At 42.0% G+C, this 12,022-nt stretch overlaps 1 protein-coding gene across 1 annotated transcript in view; it reads left to right on the forward strand.

Moving 5' to 3' along the window:
• The first annotated feature begins 204 nt into the window (after positions 1–204).
• Positions 205–12,022, forward strand: part of BMP2 (bone morphogenetic protein 2) — a 203,322-nt gene continuing 191,504 nt past the window's right edge. The window contains exon 1 of the mRNA XM_039568833.1: positions 205–222. The gene's annotated coding sequence lies outside the window, so the exon portion shown is untranslated. The remainder of the gene's footprint in view (positions 223–12,022) is intronic.

A 12,022-nucleotide genomic window follows, 5' to 3' on the forward strand; every position in this document is an offset into this window, starting at 1 on the left:
CTCCTACATTGTCCCAGGGGACCTGCCCCTCCTGCCCAGGCTCTACATGTGGCATGGAATGTAACCTGGTGTCCAGGGCAGGCTGCTAATTACAGCTTTAATTTTATTGTGTTTAGGAGGAGACAGATATCCAACCTTTCCTTGCTTATAAGTATGGATCTGAAGAAAGGCAGATAAGGTGTGCTGACAGATGGGAGGGCCCGATGGCAAATTGCCCATCAGGTGAGTAAAACCTGCGACTGATGAGCCCCATGAAAGGGTGACTGTTATAGAACAATACCTATGGATAGATAAAACTGTATATCTACATATATATTACACACACACATATATGCGTTTGTTTCTATGTGGTGTTAACAGCATCAGTTCCAACAGGGGTTTAGAAAAGAAGAAAACGTGTGTTTTATATTATTCCTGTGTATACACTTTCTTGCCTAATACATTCTTCATTTCCTCTGGGGCCTTCTTAAAGAAGTTACTAATGTATAAGCAGTGCAACTTATAAGAAACCAATGGGAATCTAAATAGTGTCTTGCAATGCCTAATTTTGGTGGTAAGTTAAAAACCCCTGCACTTTGTGGCTCAGAAACGACCTGTTATTTTACAAGAAATGAACTATTATTTTACAATAAGAAAATATAAGCAAGGGTCTGCTATTAGCTGTAAATACTGCAAAAATTATTTTAATTTTGAAAATGGTTAGCTGTGGTTTTGTTAGTTGCAAATTGCTGCAGCTCCATAGCTTTGAAAGGGGGAACAGCTGATTTATATCAGTTGAAAATCTCTCTTTGAGTTCTCAATTTTTTATTCAGAATTCTTGGATCACATTACATTAGAAATCACTGTGGTAGATTTACCATAAATATTCAAGTTTTGTGGTGCATTATTCCTTGAATAATCCCATTAATTTCAGAGGCTTAAAAGTACTCATGAGGACAGATTCCCCTGGAAAGAGGAAATGCTAATCTGCCTCGAACTATGGTTATGGGGAGTATCACCACAGGCTGCTTTCCAGTGTGGTGATGAGCTAAGCTGCTGTAGCACCAGCTCTGCTCCTTGTTCTGTGTGCTGTTGTTTGCGAGCACTGTTGGGTTCAATACAGCACCTCTTGGGATGGGTAGGAGCCTTTCCATGGACTTCATCGGGGACTGGGTGGTCAGGGGTCTTGAATGAGATCAAACAGCAGCTATTAATGTAGCCTGGCCTTCTTCCAGCTTTAGTTATTGGCTGTGGTGCTTATACAACCTGTTTGGTACATAATTTTCTCTCATTTCATAAAACAGAGAAGGACTCAGAGCCACGCTATGCCACTTGGTATTGTTTGTATGTTGTCACTTATCTTTGTTTTCAAAGGAGCTAAATCCAACAGCCATCCAGTTACTGACCCTTTCTATATGAGTTTGTGTGCCCAAAGGCTGCCTGTTACCTCTATATGATACACCAAAACGATTATGAAAGTTCAAATCCTTGTTCATACTCTCTTAAAATGCCCATTTTTCAAAACTGGGACTGATGTTTGGGGCTGTTGGAAGAAAAATCCCACAAAACCTGGAACAACGGTAAGGTCCAATTTTGGTACTGATGATGTTTCAGAAATGGAGCTGGTTGAAATATTTCCAATTTTAAGATGCTGTTGGTCTTTTAAAGTATAAATTTTGGGCAAAGGAAAAAAGTAATAAAGGAAATAACTGCAAAAAATAACTCCATTAAGAAGTTTACACATTTCTGCACTCTTAAGATTTGAAGAGGGGAGGCACAGTTGAGCAGGAGCAACCAGGTGTCACAGGCACATGAGTTTGGTACTGCAGATGCTGAGTGTGTTTCTGCACTGGTGACTGAAGAAGGCAAGATGTCCACCATCCAGAGTTTGGTAGCTCTCATCACACCAGGACTTTGCTCCCATTTCTCTCCATTTCTGCGAGCAGTTTGTCCTGTTTGCTAAGTTTTTTCCCTCAGGTTATTTGAGGGAAACAGGTGTTTCCCAGGAAGCCTCAGTGCTCACAGCTCTAATCACTGTCTCTGGCAAATGGATCCTTTGTGCTGTCTGGAGGATTAATAGAGGGTTAGGTGCTTAAAAAAATAAACAGTGAGTGCAAACAGTGGGAAGGAGTAAAGCTGCATGGGGCTGATGAGCGAGGTGATGTCATTTATTTACCAGAGGTGATACAGCAGTCAGAGATGCCATGAGGAGAAGGCTCTTTTAAAGGAAACAGGGGAGTTGTGAGGCAAACCACTGAGGAGCTGTTAGTGGCCAATGGAAAAAGGTCGTTGGGTTTGAAGCCTTGGAGCTCAGGTGCAGTGCAAGAGAATAGGGGCTCATTGTTAAGGCAAGGATCAGCGCTCCCTTTTGTTCCTTCCCCTGCCCCCCTCCTCCTCTGGCACTACAATAATAATATCTTGTCACTCCTAAAACATGCTGGCACAGATCGTGTTCACTGATGGATGATCGGTCAATGGATGTACTAAAGTGGTTTGTTTCTGTTGATGTATGTCTTTGTAGGCTCCTCTAATGGGAGTGTAAATAAATGAACCCTTCAGCAGGGATTTCTTTCACTGCAGTCCTGTTTAGCCTCTGAGTGCCTCGCTGCCAGGAGTCACTCCAAGTGCTTTACTCTACCTTACATTGCTTCTGCCTTTTTCTGGAGTCTCATGTATTCCATGTGCTGTCCAAGTGCACAGGCAATTTGCTGTATGTGGATGCAATTAATTTTTTATAATGAGTATTTAGTAAAACACGGCTGAGAAATTAGGATGGGCAGTCAAAAAAAGGTAAGGTCCTAATGTCCACTAAGACAGTTCAAAAGAGTTCTCATTATTTCCCTAGGAACTCTGGAGGTGATGACAAGCTCTCGAGATTAATTTCTTTAAAGTTGTGTGCCAGACCTGGTTCATATGAGGTTGTGGATCATAGAACTGGAACTTTTCTCCTGTGGTCAGTTCTCACAAGTGCATAAATACTACAGTGGTACTTTTCTTCAAGACAATTGGACTCAAAGGCATCTTCAAAAAATACCCAGAATGAGTGTATTATAGAGATAAACCAAAAAGAGCTTTACAGAGAAGATAGGCCCTAAGGTATTTATTCTCCAGAGATTTCTTCACCATAAGTGTATGGGAATGAGAGTTTTGAAAGGAGCTCAGCACAGTTTTCACAGCTCTGTTTTAGAGTTTGAAGTGCTCATACTTGGCACAGTTTGCCTGTACTGGAAGTGCCATATTCCATTATCCACCATTTAAAGAACCATTTAACAATCACTGACCAAACCCCATTTCTTCAAGTCTCCACTTAAAAAGGCTTTTCAAGAGAAACTTGTACACCAGCAGTAAAGAGCTTCTGGTGAAGATGGAAATGGAAGATAAGAGGCCTAGTGCTGTCAGGGTAATTCCAATTGTTATTTGGAAAAATTACAAAACTGGTTGCAGTTTTCACTCCATTTCCATGACAAATCAGTCATGGAATATGATATGCTTGCACAGAGAGAGATTGTCACACAGCTACAGAAATGCTCACCAAGTGCAAAGATCTGCTATAGTCCGTGTAACCTCCTAACAAGTTGTGTGTTGGGATAACATTCTGTCACGTCGTATATCTGCAGCAAAGACAATTAAAAGCAGCCTTCTCCCACTTCAGCCTCTGGCATGTAGGAGATGCATGTGCCAGATTTTGCCAGGAGACCCAACTATTGATAGAGATCATCCCTTCCTGAAATGCTTTTGCTAATTCTTGTCTATTCTGTCTGGAGTTTTCAATGCAAATGTACTCACTGAAGGAGAAAATCCTCTTTTTCAAATATGCTATTTATTTTTCAGCCTATGTGCTTGCTGACCCTGCTAATAAAGTGCTATTTAAAAGCTGCATTCTAGAATGAGGAACATTGTCCCTCCACCCCTTCTCTTATGTGTTTATTGTAGTGAAAATGTAAGGACTTATTGGAAGGTTGGCCATGAGGACACTGGAACAGAGCATCCAGGATCTTCATATCATTCCTTCATTATTTATGGTTGCAGCACAGTAAAATGCAGCACCAGATGTGAGTAAGAAGAAGGAGGGGTGCAAAAGAGGACTTCAAATGACTGTGATGAATAGTTGAAAGTGAACAGAGGGGCTTTTAAGGCTCCTTTAAAGAACGCCTAATGCTCTGCTTCCCTAAGCAGCAGGCTACTGATGATGGAAAAGTCACAGACATACCCTGCAGAGATTTGGGAAGCTCTTGTTTCAGTAGGTCTTTATGGCAGCTAAAAAAATAGAATTCCTGTGCTCCTGCCAACTAGTTTGGTGTGTCCAGCTTGCTTTTCTCCTTTCCATTTTGCTCTGTAAGGACAATGTGCAATGACTTGGACAGTACTGAAATCCAAATTGTGTCTATTCTTATTTTGCCACCCCTCCCAAGACCAGATCCTACTTGTGTCCGCTACTTTTCCATACTTGAGCAGTGCCATCTCGAGGACTGCTGTTTCCTGGCTGCATTTCTGGTTCTGATGGTGGCATAAAATGCCAGGCCCTGCAAGTCCTGAGTCTTCTTTGCCTTATTAAAGTAAGTGGTCATGTTTTCTTTGACAGGCACAATCTGCAGTTCCCTAATGGCACCCTGGAAATCCAACATTAGTATAAATCAGGAATGAAGAGCCTTCTGTCCTCTTCCTGCATCACCCTGTTCTATAACAAGCTTTCTAAAATATTCTGAATTCAGACTAAAAATTACTGGCTTTTCCAACCAACAAACTCCTTGAATAATTTTTTATTTCCTTTTTTTGGTAACATGATTTGAAAAATACAGCAAAAATGTCACAGATGCAAAGGGTTTTTTTAAGGAATTCTTGAAGCTTTTAAGTGAGTCTGTTGTTTGAGCACAGCTAAAATTGTTCAGAGTGGAATCAAACAGCCTCTGTGTACTCGGAGCTCTGTGGGATCACGACTCCGAAAGGGATGCAATGTGTGGATGCTAACGTTCAGCTGACACTGAGCTACTGCTTCGTGCTGTCCCCCCATGGGCTTTTTCCCTTGTGCCACTTCCACTGCCCCCACAGTGGTGGCTGTGCTTCAGGATGAGCCCTGAGCATGGCTGAATCCTGGAGGCGAGGGGGAAGGGGATCAGTGGGAGCCTGTGGGTGCTACAGCGTGCGGCCAGCGAGGGACGTAAAACACGGTGGGTACAACCACCCCGAGCAGCAGCACTGCCTTAACTGAGCATTTCCTTGGTTTGTGCTGATTGCATTGATAGAAACGTGCCCTCAAAGAGCTTCTGCTCCTAAGTTAACGCAGTTCTTGTGAGGGTGCACTCACTGCCAGAGCAGGCCACACCTCTTCACACAGGCCTTTAGGAAAGGGTAAAGCAAATAAGTGCCGTGGTGCCGAAATCAGAGCGATGGCTGATGGAGCCCCAATGGGGAGAACAGCCAAACAGCCTGAATGGAATGTCCATAAGCATGGAAGTTAAAAATACACATCTCAGACCTTGAGGACACTCTGGGGACTAAGAAGCTATATTGATACTAGACTTCAAAAGTTCCAAATAAACAGCAGGATTTTCTCAATGCACAGAAGTACATACTTGTGATGTCAGAGCAATGTTATTTCTGCACTGCAAATCTCAAGGCAGATGCCTTAAAAGCCAGTCCAGATAAGTTGCAACTTATTTAATTTACATTTATAATTGCTCTTACTTTATTTTTGGGTATCTTAGAAACTTAGTTTTAGATTCATACTGTGAATCCCAAATTTACATCTTTCTGGAGATAACATTACTCTCTTTAGGGGAGAGAGCATGGCTTGTGTGAGAGCAAATGATCTTTCAGAGCATTAACATTCATTCTATGTTAGATGAACTTGGACAAGTAAAGTAGGAATGATTACATTGATTTGCTTTGGGAGACACTTATTCACAGACGAAAAATGCCACAGAAGAGTGAGCCTCTAAAGCCAGGTATTTCCTGAATGCTCCTCATTCTAAGTGTTTGGAAGACCAACATGTCCCTTGTCCCAGAGCAGGTGGCTTCCCAATTCTCAAATGCCGGGTAGGTTTTGTCTCTTTACTATAGACAAATGAGAACTGTAGATGCCGGTGCCTGAATGGAAATTGCTGAAAATAGCTGTAATTCTGGTTTTTTCACCTGTGTTACACCCAGGAGTTGCTTTTGTGGATGTATTTTAACTCACTTAGATTTGTCTAGGACAACTTGGAAAGACTGTAGTGTACAGAGAAGATATTTTATATTTGTGTCCTTTTGATCTACTAGCAAAGCTCAGACAGAACCAAAGGCATGCCAAATACCATAAAAGAAAATCAAGTGTACAGATTTTTCAATAGTAGATAGAGCCTGTGGAATAATTTTCTGTGATATAAAATCCTTGAATAAGGGTTGTAGGGTGAATTAATCAATGACTGTAGCCTATGTGTAGATCAGTGGTGAATTGTAACAGTACTCTCAGAGGTAAAAACCCCAAGCACTGATCTAGAGGAAACTGAAGAGCTTGTTGTGTATTTATGATAAATGCCAGCCTGCTAACAGGGAGCCAAATCACATGTGTTTTTATGAGTTTGTGAGGGTGACAGTTGGCTGCTGCTGAAAGAACAATCACTCCCATGGCAGTACGGTTTAGGCATAGGTTGATCTGAATTAAAATAGCAATCTGCATGGCTTCATGCAAAAGCTTTATTCTGAGAACATGACACTCCTGTTTTACACATGCAGGGAGCAACATTCTCCTTGTGTGATTGTTTCACTGTAGAAGGGAACAGCCATGTCTAAGGGAGAAGGAGGGCAAGACCAATTCAGAACATCACATTTTAGAGGACACCTGAGTCCCCAGAGCATGGAGAAAAATGCCCTGTATAACCTGATGTGCATTTTTAATACAACCAAGCTCTTTGCATGAGGACGAAGCTCAGAAATGTTGCTGAGCTTTTCCCTATGTGTCCCACCCTGCGAACTCCCTTAGTTAATCTCATCTCTGTGTTCAGTAGGATGTGAGGGCTCTGAAGTGCTCTGTAACACTAAGGGGAGCTGCTTGTAGAGCTGGATTTGAGCTCTATTATTGAGAACTCCTCGGAGGGCTGGGTGCTACAAAGTGGGACACTTGAAAGCCAGGTGCTGGGGAGAGGGAAAGTGCTGCGTGAGCAAGAAGTGAGATTATAAATTAGAGTTCAGCTCAGCACGTTTGGAGCCACATAAATAGCTTAGGGGTTTGTAAAAGAACCCCCTCAAGGATTCAGAATTACAGCCAAAGAGAAGGGAAAACATAATGCTTTAGTACCGTGTGATTTATGCACCAAATAAGTTTGAATTAGTCACTAATGTGAAGTGGGTTTGGAAAGATTAATAATCCTTACCCAGCACTTATTGTATGATGATCAGCCATAAATCTTCTTTGAGCAAAACGGGAAGTAGCCAAATCCTTTCTCTCTGGAGATGGGCAGTGCTTGTGCTGTTGTTCAGGGGCTGCCCACTTTGAATTCTGGTTTTTTTCTTGTGGTGAGGCTATGGGTTGCTCATGGCAACTTGGGCATTTCCAGTTGGCTCAGAAGACGCATGCTGCAGATGGGCCTGGAAAGGGATGGGATAACTGTGTGGAACTGGGAACTCCCATGTGCCTGGCTCATACCATGAGCAGTGTACAATTCACTCATTGGAATGGGCACTTTTGCCCAGAGAGGGCATAGAAAAGGTGTGAAAATGATGTAGGGCAGACTCTACGCTGTTGCTGTTCATGGTCTGATTATTTTGGTCCTGAAATACTTTTAAGATCTTTTTCCTACTTGTTGTGGTCGTTTGAAGTGGAAAACTTTCCATTAAGGCTAAAAATCCTGTTCTAGTTGATGCTTTGCCCATTTGTATTTGTGCCAAAACCAGTATGACTTGATTTCTTCTGAGCATCTGTCAGCTGGTGACCCACCACACCTTCTCTTGTGTGGCCTATATAAACCAGTGCCAACTGAAGCTTCAAAGAGTGACTTCCCTCCCTGTAGGACTGTACCTCACACTTATTTCCAATAAACTGCCATCCTCTCAATTTTCCACAAGCAACATGTAATTGAGCAGTAACCTCAGTGTATGAAAATCTGTGTGGCAGATGAAAAAAACATCATTAGACCAGAGGCAGCTGGAGTGCAGTCATGGAGGTCAAAGAGCTCAGCTCCCATAGAATCTCTTTCATGCATATTTAGAGTTTAAGAGAAAAAAAAATTTCGGCTGTTTGATGGAGGTGAAAATCTTATCAACCCAGGGAAGAGGGAGAGTTATTTGAGGAAACAAATTGTTGAGGAGATCTGGCTAGATCAGCCAAGTGTGAACCCCGTGTAATTCCATCTGGACAGCCAAATTTTCTCAGGTTGTTGAGGGCGATGTGTCCCAGAAGATGCCCTTTCCATAAGACACAGGGACTCCTGCATGGCAGAACAGGCTGCTGCTGTGTCATAAAAAGGTATCTTTTGTTTCATGCTGCCTTTATTATTTTAAATGAGTGTTTGGCATTGATTTGTTACCTGAACTTACTCAGCTGATGTTTACAGCAGCTTTTTGCTGCAAACTTGCTGGACAAGATGTAGTTGTTCTGCATAAAACATCCTGGTGGGCTGAAGCACACGACTGTGAGGGACCTACACTCAGCACTTGTTCTACACGTCTGTCCTTAGAAATGTCCAAGCCTTCCCTTCCCTGAGAGCGTACCAAGGATGTTGTGGCTGCTGGGAAGGCACGAGTGGGGATTTGAAGTGATACCTGCTCTTTTCAGCTTAACTGAACAGGCCTAGAGAGCCAAAGTAGTTCCTAAACCGAGAGTCACGTGTGTGCCACCACAGCTGTTGTTCAGAGAAGTTGTTCCATGTGGCTCTTTTCCCTTTTCCAATGTGGGAACATTGCCTGCTTGCTTCCAAGAGGACCTTGGAACAAGCTGGAATATCCACATGAAAATCAAGTGAGAATCCTCTTTGTTTAGGCTTACCGTTTCCAAGTTGACATGGAAGCACTTGCAAAGCTGATCGGTGAATCTTTTCAAGAGTAGGCTCTTGGCAGTACTTTTGGGAATAATGATTGTGGAACCAGAACCATAAAAGGCATTAAAATACTCTTCCTAAGCACACTTCCCCTGTGCACATCTGTGGAATGTGATTTTGAAATGCCTCAAATTCACACTCACACAGAATCTGTCACCATTCTCGGTGACCTTGATCAGGAGCATTTCTCTTAATGCCTGTTATTCTTCCAGATAAGCAAAGCACCTCCCATTGACCCAGGCAGGTCATTATCCTCTTGCCCTTTATCAGGAATTCTTCAGCCAATTAATCACACACTGCTCTGCAATCTTGAGGCTCAATTATGCCTGGACAAGTGTTGCTCAGCTGTTCCTCCTGCTACAGATGTGACATATCCTGAGATTAGCTCTGATTCACAGAAGTCACTGATTCCATATCAGGCGCTAAGAAAAGTGGGGCCGTCTGGGAGGGAAGTGACACCATCTTGGAAGCATTTTATCACAAAGTAAGTGGAGATGTCTAAAAAATCCTGCTTGCCACCACTACATCACAGCAAGTCCTTCTCACTGGCAGTTGCCTCTCAGCCTGAGACAATTTACCAGTATTTTCTAGATGGAGATGTCAGCAGACTAATAAACTCTTGGTACTGCACCGATGACAGACAGTAGCTAGTTCTCCTTTGGGATAGTAGATAGCTTAACTTGGAATCCCTGTGCAAACCTATTTTCTCCTCTTTTGTGAAAACCTGTTTTGTGCACATTTAATAGCTTCTGTTTTTATTTTTGTTTTCCTATTGTTACCATTTTCTTGGGATATTCCATCATGGACATATGCATGTGAAATAGTTTGGTGGTATTTTTGATTAGTCTAAAAATTCTGCCTTAGGTTTTTTGTTTTAGTTGTTGGTTGGTTGGGGTTTTTTTCAGTAGCTGTGGCTTGACACTCTTAATTGTTTTAGAGGGCCTGGGTCAGAGTATATTATGTGGCCCCCAGAGATACTATGGGGCACCCACTGAAACTATGAGCAAGATGAGCCTAATCTTGGCAGTGTGATTCTGTGTTTGTGAGGTTGTTCTTTGTAACCATTTTCAGCTACACAGAAGCTCAGGCAAACATTTAGTACAGATGCTTGCAATTCTATAAAGTTGTGTTATCCTCTTTAAAAAAATGGCCTTCTGATTTCTATAAGCAGAACTTGTTAAAAAAGCAATTCTGAGTTTTAAATATTTAATTTTGGTTCCTCCTGTTTTTATTTTTAAAAAGCTCCTTTTTGAACAAGATAAGCCGATGTTGAATATGTAATTGTTTACTATAGAAAACCATAAACTCTGCAGAATAACTACCCTTTATCACTTTCAGGCTTCAAAGAAATTCTTTTAGAAACCCCTATGGGATGAAGGCATTTGCATTTCCTCTGTGGATGGTGCCACAGAGAGTCAGGGAGCAGATAGGATCTGCTTCTGCACCCTGCCCCTGGCTGGGGGCTCTTTGCACGCTGGTGTGAATGCAGGATACACGGGCAAGTTAAATAGGATTTGGGGCTGTGGAAGAACAACTGGACTTAACTGGGGCTGAGGCAGCTGTGAGCACACAGCAAGACTGTGTGTTAGCTCACAGGGCTGAGCTGGAAAACATGTCTGAAAACACCCAGATATTCTGCCTCTCGTTTTCTGCAGACAGAGCCACTGCTGTAACTTCTCACATTGGTATCTCAATTTGCAGTCTAGACCAAGCCTGTGTGAGGGTCAGATACTGCACCAAGCAGAACCACGAGAGCCTTTTTTTTGGAACAACTTACTGCTCACCAGGCAAGGGAAAAGTGAACTGTGTTATCCGAGGTTGGCACAGCTAAAAACCATTTTGAATGGCCTTTATGAGTCAGATTCTTACATATAAGTTCTCACTGACTGGTAGGTTCAGGTTGTGGAAGAGTCCAGTTGTACTGAGACACTGAAAAAGGATTTTTTCTTCCAAAGGTGTCTTACAATCTAAGTGTAGGGCTACAGGAGTCTGATGTGATAGATTTGTTGCTGAAAAAGTTATATTTGCATCTTCTTATCAACAAGAGACAGGAAATGGAGACTGTGTAAACGTGTGTGTAGAAAGGGTACTTCACTTGAAACTTGTTGCATTTTATTTTAATTCTCAAAATGATGAGGTAATGTTTGGGCTTGGCTGATTGTTCAACAGCAAATACTGCAGATGTATCTATTTTTTACGACACAGCTATTTGATTTATAATACTTCTATTATTTTGGCTGTCCACACAGAGGGGAATATAAACTGCCTCTGCTTTTGCAGCTGAGTGCTCCAGCCATCCCCCTCCCACATTTTAGAAATAATTAAAAGGGAGCCTTAAACACATCTCAGAAAAACCCAAAGAGAGGTGGTCTCGTTTTTAAGATGAAAAAGAGGATTAAACTGGAGGGAACTGAAGTTATTTTGGTGTTTTATAAATAATCTTCCAATTTCCTATCACTTACCACTTCATCTCTTGTGGAGTGAGTGCTGGATTCTGCTACTCTTTTTTTCCAGACTTTCTGCTTTCTGTGTTGATCAGCCACAGGAGTGGAAAAGATGCTGGAAAGATGAAAGGAGCTACAAACTCCTAAAGAAGGCGTAGGAAATTTCTAGGGATGCAGGTAGGAGCATGGTGTGCAGTTCAGCAGGGGAAGCTAATTTGCCATCTAGTCCCCATAGGAACCCGGCAGAGCTAAGAATAGAGCGGGTAGGACATGTGGTTTCTGATGAGGAAAATAAAGGATACAATTTTTGTATCAAATCCCAAATGTTTCAACCTCTTTGGCTAGGAATTAAAATATTTAGCATGTAATCTGAAAGGGGGTTATGTAGTGCTGTTTCTCCAGTGTTGGATCTCCAGTGCTGTATCTGTTGCTCTGCTTGGGGTCTTGGCAAAATAAAGAAATGCTGAATAAAGTTTATTTCCTCTGCGGCCAGATTTTATCAGTGTAAAAGCATGTCTTTTTGTTTTATTACCGTATATTCTAAAAGGATCCCTTCCTGCTTGGAAAAAGTTACATGTTTTTCTT

This window comes from Corvus cornix, chromosome 3 (assembly GCF_000738735.6).
Source record: "Corvus cornix cornix isolate S_Up_H32 chromosome 3, ASM73873v5, whole genome shotgun sequence".
Taxonomy (NCBI): Eukaryota; Metazoa; Chordata; class Aves; order Passeriformes; family Corvidae; genus Corvus; species Corvus cornix.